This window comes from Muntiacus reevesi, chromosome 8 (genome assembly GCF_963930625.1).
Source record: "Muntiacus reevesi chromosome 8, mMunRee1.1, whole genome shotgun sequence".
NCBI classification, from domain to species: Eukaryota; Metazoa; Chordata; class Mammalia; order Artiodactyla; family Cervidae; genus Muntiacus; species Muntiacus reevesi.
Window position 1 is genome coordinate 24,603,425 of NC_089256.1, and position 11,907 is coordinate 24,615,331.

The 11,907-nt window shown below is 55.4% G+C and overlaps 1 long non-coding RNA gene across 1 annotated transcript; it reads left to right on the forward strand.

Moving 5' to 3' along the window:
• The first annotated feature begins 1,779 nt into the window (after positions 1-1,779).
• On the forward strand, positions 1,780-8,514 carry LOC136173006 (uncharacterized). The gene is made up of 3 exons (XR_010664159.1): positions 1,780-1,903; positions 3,742-3,871; positions 8,334-8,514. It is a non-coding gene; the product is annotated as an uncharacterized lncRNA (long non-coding RNA).
• The last annotated feature ends 3,393 nt before the right edge of the window (positions 8,515-11,907 follow it).

The window sequence follows — 11,907 nt, forward strand, 5'->3', positions numbered from 1 at the left end:
CCCACAAGGCTGCTGGGGCCCCAGCCTGGCTTCACCCATGGGGCCTCCCGCCTCCGAAAACAGCTCTGCCTCTTCATCTCATCTTCCTCAAAAATGGGCAAAAACTAACCAAGGGTGGCTTTCTGCAGCTTTGGCAGCTCTAGCCCCCGTTTGACACAGTTTAAATGAGCAAAGAGCGTAAAGCGGGTAAAATTGCAATCAGTATACAAATAAAACACACTTTCCAGTTCAGTGCATGAAGCGTGATAGCATCATGAGTAAACACGTGTGTGCCCTGTACAACTTTAGGGTCAGAAACGAGCAAAGCTGCTGTGGTATCACCCAGGGTGCCCCAGACACTGCAGGTGTCCCCACCTCTCCCCAAACGTTCACCCGGTTCCTGTAACAGTTCACGGTTTTTGGAGCTTTGGTACTTGAAACGCCGGTTCGTCTCAGGCGCGAGCAAGTGCATGAACCGCTGGGATCCTGTCTGAGCCGGGGTGGGGGATACATTTCTGAGCAGCACCCTGGGGGCAGTGGGGCCATCATCTGGGGGTCTGGGGGGCAGCGTCCACTCCAACAGGCTCCAGGGTCATCGTCTGGAGTGGGGAGGGAGGCTTGGGGCTGGAGGAGCCAGTGCTGTCTGAGAGGAAATGGCCGAGTCCTGAGGCAAGGAGCCGGCAGAGGCGGCGGGGCGCGGTGGGAGATGGGTGTGCTCCTTTTCAGGTTGCAAATGATGCTGTTTGAGGTAGAAAACACGGGAAACCTGTAAGAATCTTGGCAGGAGGAGTCACAGTGCAGTCAGCAGCCTGTATTTTGTCTTTGAATTACCTCTGTCCTTATGAGTCCCCCATGGTAAGCCTACAAGATGTAAGGAAGTGTTACCACATCACTGCTGTATTTAAAACCCTGTCTAGGAGTCAGGGTCCCACCTAGGCGGGCACACTTGCAGGGGCCGGACTGGGGCTGTGTCCCCTGAAGGGGCCCAGGGAGCGGGGGACAGGATAACAGATGTTTCTCTGAACCCCACTGACATGGGCCCACAGTTGGGGCTCCCCAGTGTGCCCCAGGTGTTAAGAAGCCATGTGCGAGCTGAGGTCTCTGCTGCCCTGAGACCCTGAGGCTGTGGGAACTAAAACCCAGGCCCACCCACCTCTCATCAATCAGCTGCCTCGGATGTCAGGGGTCAGAGGTCAAGCATCAGGGTCTCCCTGGACCCAGTCCCTGTTCCTGGTCATCTGGGGACTCCACGTCTTCTAGAGCTGGGAGGAAGGAGGACCTGGTGGGATGGAGTGGGGGCGGCCAGGGCCAGTTCACCAGGCCCTGCTCGGGGGTCTTGGCTCTGGGCCTGCCCTGAAGTGGACCGCCCGCACTTCTGTGTTATTCTGAGATGCATTAGGACTCCATCGGTTTTCCCTGAAAGAACTTGTGATTGGAGGAAAGAAAGTGGGCGAGGGGAGGCAGACACCTGCCCCCTACCTGCCCCCGCCCCCCGCCCCCAGACAGTGCCCTCAGCCCCAGTTCAGAGAAGCAGGAAGCTTCCCTGTGCTAACCATGTTCCATCCATCTTCGTGTTGGCCTGGAAAGCAGGCTGCAGTGGGGCCAGCGGGAGGTGAGAGCGCTCGGACCCTCACTCGGGCTGCATGGAGCCGCTCCTAGGGGAAACCGGCTGCCCAGCTGGCAGCAGCCTCTCTTCTGACTCACATGTGTATTTATAGCAGAAAAGATACTCTGAGGCCGAGCTCCCAGCTCGGGAGTCAGGAGAAATTAAATCTCTGCGCAGCCCTCGGCCCATCTGCCCCTTCTGCTCACCCGGCATCTGATGGCCACTGGTGAGGGCATATATATAGGCTTCCTGCTCCGGTTCTGGATGCGGGGCATTTGTCCATCACCATCGTGAGAAGAGGCCAGTCCCAAAGGGCAGGTTGGTGCTCAGACACTGGGGCCTGTACTCAGGGGGACACCAGCACTCCCCTCCACAGAGCCCCGGGGTGGGAGCCACAGCCACGGCTCATGCGCTGTGCCAGCCACCTTGTGACTGGTGGGCCTGCATCTGTCCTGGGGAGGGCAGGCCTGGGTACCCTGGGCAAGGCTGTGAGGGGAGCCAGTGGGGCGCCTGGTGGCTGAGGAAGGGCTACTCTGGGCTCAGCCCCTAAGCATGCAGAGTTCCTGCAAACGAAACGGCTGGAGTAGGGGATGGCTGGTGTCCCCCGGACTCCGGCACAAGTGTGACCCGAGTCCTGGGTGTCACCCAGCCTGTCAGGCCAGCGAAGTCTCACCTCCTCCCTCACCCCGGGGTCTGGGCAGTTGCAGACAAGGAGCAGAGAGCTGAGAGACGAAAGGAAGGCCTGGGACTGCCAGATCTCAGCAGACACGCAGCCGGGCTGAGAGCGGGTGGGTTTCCTGTCCCAGCCACCCAGGCTCCATGTCCCCTCCAGGGCTCCCCCTCCAGAGGGGCCGGGGCGCACCCCTCAGATGTCCTGATGCAGAGAAGGAGCTTCTGGAGAGGGCTCTGTGCCCCCCTCCACCGCACCCCCAGCCACATGGCCATTTGTCCTTGAGGCCTGGGGTCAGTCATGCACCTGCTCCTGCAGGACAGCCCCATGTCCCCCTCCCACCAGGCTCCTCCGAGGCCTCCTTGGGTCCTCAGCCTCCCGTCCCCAGTGAGTTGCACACAACCTCTTCGGGAGGGGGCGGTGCTGAGATGACAGATGCCGCCTGAAACACCCCCCAAGGACATGCCTCTCATGTGCCTCTGAACCCCCCTCTGGAAGCTCCCAGGAGAAATTAAAAACCCTAACCTGAAGTCTAAAGGAAATCAACTCTGAATATTCATTGGAATGACTGATTCTGAAGCTGAAGCTCCAATACTTTGGCCACTTGATGTGAAGAACTGACTCAATGGAAAAGACCCTGATCCTGGGGAAGATTGAAGGCAGGAGGAGAAGCGGACAACAGAGAATGGGATGGTTGGGTGGCATCACCGACTCGATGGACATGAGTTTGAGCAAGCTCTGGGAGTTGGTGATGGACAGGGAAGCCTGGCGTGCTGCATCCCATGGGATCGCAGTGTCAGACATGACTGAGCAGCTGAGCAACAATAATAACAAAGCTAAAGTCTGAAAGAAAGGATCAAAGTGCCAGGTTCTTGGGGAATTCTCATCCCGGCTCAGAGATCTGGGTCCTGCCTCCGGGTAGTGGCTCAGCAGGGTCAGAGGTCAGCTGTTAGCAAGTCCAAGAGGGGACCCTAGATTCACACATGCCCCTCAGCTGTGGTTGTGGAGGAGGGTGTCCTTAGAATCCCAAACTTGGGGGCAGGGACCCTGGCCCAGGCCTGAGGGGATCAAGATAGGAAAAGTGACCATCTTAGGCCAGTCCTCACCAGCACCCTGCCAGTCTCCACCTCCCTGTCCCAGTTCGGGACCCACAGAAGTGCTGGCAATGGCTCTGGTCACTGGCCTTACCTGGGGGGAGACTCCACCATGTTTGTCCCCTTCCAGGGCACTTTCCACCTCTTGCAGCCCCTACTCCACCCTGCTTGTGACACAGTCCTTTACCCTCAGGGTTGCTGTACCCGCTCCCCTGTGTGCCATGGGGGTTCCGGGTTCCTTGAGCTGCAGGGAGGGGCCTGGCTACAGGTTCTGGGTCCCTGCCTAGGGACATCTGTCACCTCCCAGGCCGCCCCCTCTGTTCTGGGAAGCCTGCATCCAGGCTCTCCAGGATGCTCTGCATCCAGGGCCTCTCCTCCCTCATGCCTTTCAGGAGACACTCCCCACCCTGCTCCGTGGAGCTCTGACCTGGGGCTGCACAGAGGATCCTGAGCTATGGAGAAGAATTCTCACGGTTTCACCTGCACCCCTCAGAAGGTTAGAACACGCCCGTGTTCACCCAGGTGAGCGTCATACCTAGATGTGTACCCGCACAGCTGAGACCACGGCAGTGTTAGAACAGAACTAGGAAAGTGGCCTGAGATAGTGCAGTGGCAAGGAATTTCACATGACCCAAGGTCAGAACTATAAAGCTGCTGGGACATGTCTGATTTTCTAAGAATCCGAAATTTCTCTCGAGCGAGGTTTAATGAACACGGTTGGAACGTAACTTCAGGCTGGGGAGACAGAGTTCACCCCAGTCCTACTAAGGAGCTGGTGGGTTTGAGGGGCTCTTCTCCGGCACCTCCCTCCTTGCTGGAGAGGGATTTTGACCAGCCCTTCGACTCCTCTCTCCCACAAGAAGTTCATCTCGGGGTTTATACTTGTCCTCCTCTCTCTCTCATATTTAATCATCAACTTTCCTGTTCTCACGAGCCCTTCCCATCTGAAGACGTGAATCTGTCTGACTCAGGGGGAAGGCCTTTCCCTGGGTCTGTTTTTCCTCTGTCCCCACGTCGGCTGTGTGCCCCCAGCCTGACTCTGTCTCCAGGACTCTCGGCTACCCTAGTCACATTCATCTCTACCCCTGTCTTTTCAGTCCTGGGAGGATTTCTGAACTTCTCTTTGAATTCCTAGGTTTGTTTTTCTAGGGTTGTGGGGCAAGCTGCCCTTTGCTTTCAGAGTCAACAAGCCCACCACTCTCTCCAAGACCCTAGCCTACTCTCAGAGTGATTCCTGCCTGTGGCCTGGGTGTGAGATCCCTTTGAGATGAGTTGGGTGCACAGGTGGGCTATCTGAGTCTAGCGCCCGCTTCCTGGAGGAGCCAGGCCAAAGGACTTGGGGGGAAGAGTGGTGGAGTGCCCCCTTGCCCCCTCCCTTCCTGGAGGGGCTGGCTCGAGCAGAGTAGTGTCTGTCTGGGGAGCTGAGATATCAGATTCTTCAGCCCTGTGGTCAGATGGCCCTGCCACCTGGGGGAACCACTCCCGCCCACCCCGCTTTCCATCAATCCAGACCCAGGGTGAGGGCAGAAGCTTCCCAGGAGATCCTGTGTCTGAGCCTGGCGGTCAGGATGGAGCCTGGCCCCTCTGGGGGTGACTTCCCCCGGGGATGCCTAACCGGTCAATAACCCTGGGGGCCTCCTCTGCCCCGCTATGAGCGAGATGGGGTGGTCACCCTCCCTCTATCACTCAGGGCTGTGTATGTATTCTAGAAACTCTGAGTCATTTCTCCCATGGGCAGGCGCTTCCTGCTCCCACCAGGGATCATGTTCGGCTTGCACCCTAGGACAGTCGTTTCAGTGACTGCCTTGAGTGAGCTCCCGCATGCTGGCCCCCAGCCCACTGAGACGGGAGCTGCCCAGTGAGGTTGAGATGGTAGAGATGATGCCCCCTGACAGCGTTCCTCAGGCCAGGCTGGACAGCTGGACATGACAGGGCCTGCATGGGGATACTCTCGTTCCCCCAGATAAAAAGGGCTGGAGGCTTACCCTACCAAGGAAGGAACCCAGGCCCCTGCAGTGGAAACTTGGAGTTCTAACCACTGAACACCCAGGAAAGCACCCTTCGGGTGAGTTCAATAAGAGCTGGAGAGAGAGTGCAGGGTATGGAACTGCAGACTGGGCTCGCATCCCCGCTGTGAACATGGAGCCCCAGCTATTTTTCATGCTTCTACCAGGAGGTTTGCAGATGCCGTCACCCTGTGTGTAGGTACATGCATGTTCCAGGGCTCAGGGCACCTGCCGAGGCCCCATTGTGTGAGGGGCACTCGGACTTGCCGCCTGAGGTCCAAGCCAGAGGGGGCTCCCTTTGCTGGCAGAAATGCGTGTGCAGGAGAGAGGCAGGGTTGACGGCCGGTCGTTGTGGCGGCAAAGGGCCGTTCCCGCACGTCTGTTTGGGAGCACGGTGATTTATTTTCCTGTCTGAGCCTTGCTTTGCAGTGGGATTTGCAGCCACGAAAAGTTCTTGGCCAGGACATTTGTGTCTTAGGAAATGTTGGGTTGCACTTTTATTTTTAGCTTCAGGAATGCGACACTTGATATTATTTGGGTTGTTTAAGATGGGCCAACTTTAGGATGAGAACTATGTCCCCTAACCCACGCCAATCCAGGAACCTTCCCATCGAAAAGGGAGGGTCTCAGCTCCACACTGGATACAGCAGGCTGTGTGTGCCCTGTTTCTGGGGAGGCTTCTGCCCAAGGTTTCCCCACCCTGTGTGCACCAAGTCCATGTCATCAGCTGGGAAGAACTGGTGAATCAGAAAGCAAATCTGTTGTCCAGGAGGTGCTGGAGTGGGTTCCCAGTCCAGGGGACAGATTTCCCCAGGAGGGGCCTCTCTGAGTCATGACCCCTCACCCCCACCCCATGGGTTACAGGCCCAGGAAACTGCCTCGCTTGTGCTGTGAGCTGAGTACACAGCCCATGGGCTCCTGGCAGCCCTGGAGCTATAACCCTGGGTGGGGGGCTTCTGTAGCAGTGCCGGGGGTCCTGCTGTACTGAACGGCCCCTAAGCTGGGACCAAGATGTTCTGGAGTCACACCCAGACCCCTGCCCTCAGCTGCTCCCCAACCCCCATCTGAGGGGCCCAGGCAGTCTCCATTCACTCCAGCCTCAGGATCCACACTTCAGCCTCTGCCACTGGGAGCAGAGCCTGTGGGGGAGACTTGGCCTGGATGTGGAGCCCCAAGTTTGAGTTTCATTTCAGTGACTGTCCTGAGTGAGCTCACACACGCTGGCCCCCAGCCCCCTGAGACGGGAACTGCCCAGTGAGGTTGAGATGGTGGAGATGATGCTCCCCGACACCGCTCCTCAGGCCAGGCTGGACAGCTGGACATAACAGGGCCCACATGGGGATACTCTTGTTCCCCAAGATAAAAAGGACTGGCGGCAGCCGGTCTTCCCCTCTCAGTGCCTCATGGTGGGGGAGGGGCAGCGCTCTGTGAGGTTGGACCCAGTACATCTCCTTCATGTCCTGAATTGAGTCCCCGAGTCTCTGAGCGCTTGTCTCTCAGTTTCATTTTTTCCATTTTGCAGGGATTTTTAAAATGGAAGGCGAAGTCTTTTCCAACAGGAAGTGGAATGTGTGTCCCGCGGGGCTCCCTGGGAGCAGCCGACCAGACAGAGCCCGGGAAAGCAGGGGGGCAGGCACAGGTCACCAGGGGGCAGGGGGGCGGGGGGTGGGATGGGCTTCCTGGCCTGCAGAGATCACAGCCTCTCCGTGACTCCAGGTCCTGGTTCAGGGACCACAGCCCTGCCGGGAGGTCACACACTCGTCCCTGAGTCCCCACACGTGGCAGAGCCTCACAAATGCCAATGCGTTGAATGTGTGCTGAGCCTCTGGCAGCTCCGCAGGGCAGGCTGCGGCCACCTGGGCTCTGACCACACTGCAGAGGGTTCGAGGGATTTGCCGGAGCCTTCGGCTGCTGCAGAAGAGGCAGGGGCAGCAGGGCCGATGCCCCTGGACGCTGTGGTCTGGAGGCCTCAGACCTGCGTTCTCACACTTGCAGGATGTGGGCCAGTTGGCGGGGGACTCTAGCCCTGGGGCCCAGAGTCAGCGGCCCACCTCAGTCCCATGGAGCTCTGAGAGCCAGCTGGGGCTTTGGGAGTGAGACCAGGTTTGGGTTTGGGAGGCTCCCCGTCTTTTTCTTACTTCTCTGGGTTTCTCACATTTTCCATCACTTTTCATAATTTTGAAAGCTGATTTTTTAAATGTCGAAGTAAGTTTGAAAACAGCATTTCTGTGTATCTTTGTTGCCAGCCTTGCTCCTGAAGGGTCTAGGACGCATCCCCTCCCTTCCCAGGATCACGGTGGGATGAGCTTGGTCTGCTCTCGGCCCATCCACCTGTCGTGGGGTGAACGTCCCTCTGTGGCACATGCTGCTCTTCAGGTCTGCCCAAGTCCTTCCCCCCTCTCCCCAGGCTCACCCTATGCCCTGTGGTCCAGACCTGAAATGGCCATTTCTCCAAGTCCTGGCTCCTCAGAGTGAGAAATGGTCCCAGAGACCACAGTTTGGTGTTGGGTGTGCTCATTGCTGGGCTTCCCTGCTGGCTCAGTGGTAAAGAATCCACCTGCGATGCAGGAAGTGTGGGTTCGATCCCTGGGTCAGGAAGATCCCTGGAGAGGGAAATGGCAGCCCACTCCGGGATCCTTGCCTGGGAAATCCCATGGACAGGGAAGCCCAGCGGGCTGCAGCCCATGGGGTCACAAAGAGTCAGACACAACTTAGTGATGGAGCATGCACATGCTTGTTGCTGCTACGGTGCCATTGTTTCCAATCTTCTCCAGCCGACAGATTTAGGAAATACACATGTTTCTAAGAGGAGAGAAAGCAGGAGCCCTTACTATTTGTTCAAATTTATTATTAACAAGCTTTTACTTTACTCCATTGGCTTTACACAGGCTTTACACTGAAAATCTCCCTTGTCTTGTATAAAAAAGTTCTGGCTGTTACCAGCAGTAACTTAATTCCTTGTTTGCTTATTCCTACAGTTTATTTAAATAGTTTCAAGAAAACAGCACTGATAATACTGCCAACCATAAGGGGACCGGATGCTGGTTAAGACTTCTGTGTGATTCTGTGAGTCCTGAGAATATGTCCTGCTGGGGAAGTGCACTCAAAACACTGCATTTTAAAATATCTTGAAATAAGGTAGAGACCCATGCAATTACTATAGAGCAATTATCTTTCCACTAAAAATAAATAAATTTTAAAAATCTCTTGAAATAATACATTTTGAAGTCATTTATTAACCACAAATTCATTTCCAGCTTTAAAAATATTTTTTTAGGGGTTGGTTTTACTTTTAATTTCTTCAAAAAGTTATAAAAGACAACCACACAGTCCCCTAGTCAAACCTCTATGACCAAGCACATTCTAGAAACCTCACCTCCACCCCTTCCCTTCCTTCCCAATCAGGCAAGCATTTACTCATGGTGTTTGGCTTACCTTCCATTGTTCCTTTTCAAAAATTTAAGCAGAATGAACACCCCTTCCTTACATCAAGTGTAACTCTGCTCTTCGTCCACATAAAAACCCGTCCCAGGCCCCCTTCCAGGTGGGCACATCTGGCCAGGAGAGCACCGCGGGGCAGGCCCCAGGGACAGAGGATGGAGGTCTAAGAGTCACAGAGGGGGGGTCATGGCCACCATGTCTCCTGCTGTGAGGAGCATAGGCCCAGGAGAGGCAGGGGGTGGGGGGCCTCACAGGGGCGCAGGAGGGAAACAACCCCACCCAGGGTGGCCATGAGGGACATGGGTCCTGGGGTGCTCTGAAGGTAGAGGTGGAAACGTTTGCGAGATTAGATGCAGCATGAGAGGAAGAGAGGGGCTGAGAGGGACCCCAAGGAATTGGGCCTGAGTTACAGGACGGCTGGAGAGGCCCGCAACTGAGACAGGAGCACGGGGGAGAAACGACCCAGAGAGGAGACATGGCCTGACCCGGAGGGCTCAGCTCCTCGACCAGCACCCCTAGCTACTGCCCCTGACAACAACGCTCCCCCAACAGCCCTGGACATCAGCTCCCGGCCCTTCTCTGTGAGGGGTCAGCACAGAGGTGGGCACATGAGGGGTCTCAGTACACATTTTTGTGGAACGGAATTGTAAAAGAACAACCTATTTTAGCCCCTTGGGGTTTAGGGGATAAACTGACACCCAGTGGTGTTAGTGGTAAAGAACGCATCTGCCAGTGCAGCAGGAGACGCAAGAAACTTCGGCTTAATCTTTGGGTCAGTCGCGAAGTTCCCCTGGAGAAGGGTATGGCTAGCCACTCTAGTATTCTTGCCTGGGAAATCCAATGGACAGAGGAACCTGGAGGGCTTACAGTCCGTGGGTCTGCAGATACGGACTTGACTGAGCACTGAGCCTGGAGTGTGGGTGCAGAGAGTGCTTGAGGCTACTCACAGGCAGAGCCAGAGTTAAACCTGCTCTGTCTTCTCAGCGGTTCCAAATCGCCCCTCAGGCGCCACGGTGGGAATGCGGCCCAGGTTCTCATAGATACTAAATGTTTCAGAGCTGGAAGAAACCTTTGGAAACCATAGTTACTGTTGGAACGGGCTCATGGGGACACCACACCCACAGCAAGAACAGGATTCTCTGAAGAAAACAAAAAAAGAAACAGCTGGAGAATAAGCCAGAGTTCTTGAAATTTGAAATGTAATTTCCAAAATAAAAATTCAGTGGAGGGCTGGAAGAGAAAGGAGGAAAGTCTCTAAAAGGCAGAGACTGTAGGCAAAGATGTGGATGAATTTGGGACAAATTAAGTATGGCAGTTTAATCCAGATGCTCCAAAAACCACCTGATAGGATTTTCAGAATGAGAAAGCAGAAAACTGGGGGAGGAAATACTAGAAGAATTAATAGAAGAAAAGTTCCCAGAGTTGAAGAAAGTCAATCAGACTGAAAGGCCACAGCATGCTGACTGGAGGAAGGACAGAACATCAGCCCTGATGCACCTGCTGAGATTTGGGAACGCCAGTGCAGAGAGAAGTTTCTACAAACTCAGCCAGAGGAAGACAGAGCTCCCTGCGAGGGAACAGAAGCACATGAATTCAGCATCATGGGTATTAGATTTCCATGTAGGGCCCTGGAGCTTATCAACGGTGATTTGGAACCTGGGGTTCTATACCCAGCCAAGTAGTCCATCAAGGCTGATGGAGAAGCTGAACCAGGTTCGGATCTGCAGGAGCTTAGAACATGCACTTCCCATCCACCCTGAGGCAAGGCTTGGAAGGAAGAGGAAGATGTGGGACTGAGGGAAAGTTTCCCCCCCCCCAACCTCTCCTCACCTAAGAATGCAGAGAGAACAAGTGAGGACATGGCCCAGGTCCAGACGGCACTGTCCAAGTCAGACAGGGTCAGAGCCCCTGGTGGAGTCCTTTCAGCAGCAGAATCATTAAGCAGCAGATGAGCTGTGGTGGACACATGTCTCCATCATTAAGAAGAAGGAAGGCCATTAGAAACTCTAGGACAAACACAGCGTGCTGAGAGAGCAGATATCCGGCTGTGCGAGAAGCGGATGCGGGGCAGTGAGGGCAGTGGAGGATGTGTGGGCTGAGGGCTGCCTCCTGCCCTTCCGCCCTGGTGGCTCTGCTCGTCCACGGGACCCCGTTCCTTCTCAGCACACTCAACCGTGGTGCCAAGGGAGCGTGCACCTCCAGGCCCCGACTGGCAGAAGGATGGAGCAAGGCCTCTGTCTGACTTGGGAAACAGAACGCCAGAAACTCACCTGCAGAAGGCAAACTTTTTAACAAAAGGAGAAGTAAAATTAAAATTGAAGAAAAACTCAGAACTGGACATTTGGCCTGACAGTAATTTATTTCATTGTTAAGTGGTACATCCCTTCTCTATGCTGATGAGCAAGGCTGGAGGTGAAGTATCATTTTTGGTTCAGAGAGTAAAGCACCACTGTGGGAGGTGGCTGGATAGGTGAGGCTTTGAACAGGGTCTAAGATAAATGTGACACGTGCTCTGTCCCTCATTCCCTCTGGGTTAGTGTCAGACCCCACCCCAGCCACGTTCCTCTGCAGCAGACTCGGGCCAGGGGGTTCACACTCAGAGCCTCTCAGGAAGAAGGAGGAGGAGAGGCCATCTGCACCTCTGTCTGTCCACCCTCCTGGCCTGGACGCTGCACCTGCCATGAAACGCCAGCACAGATGTGGCCCAGGATGGGACTGCGCTGTGTCTCCTTCCTGCTAGAGATGTTTGCACTGAGCTTAGAGAACCAAGGATGCTACTGACAGTGCCAAAACCTGAAATGCAAAGCAGAGGTTTGTACTCCTTGACATAAAAGGGAGGGTATGTAGAGAAAATGTGGAAGTGTGAAAGTAGGGCTGTAGCTGATGGAGGGGGAGGGGGAGAGGGGGAAGGAGGCAGGAGAGGGGAGGGAAGGGGGGAGGAGATGGGGGAGGCAAAGTGGGAGGGGGAGGTGTGAGCACGTCCCTTTCTCCTTGTAGAAATGACCCACAAGCAACAGGGAGAGAAATAAATGCGCAAACTCCATTTTCTGGAAACTGAGGAACACAGAATCGCCCGGACCTCCCAACAGCTGAAGCCAGGAGCCTGGGATG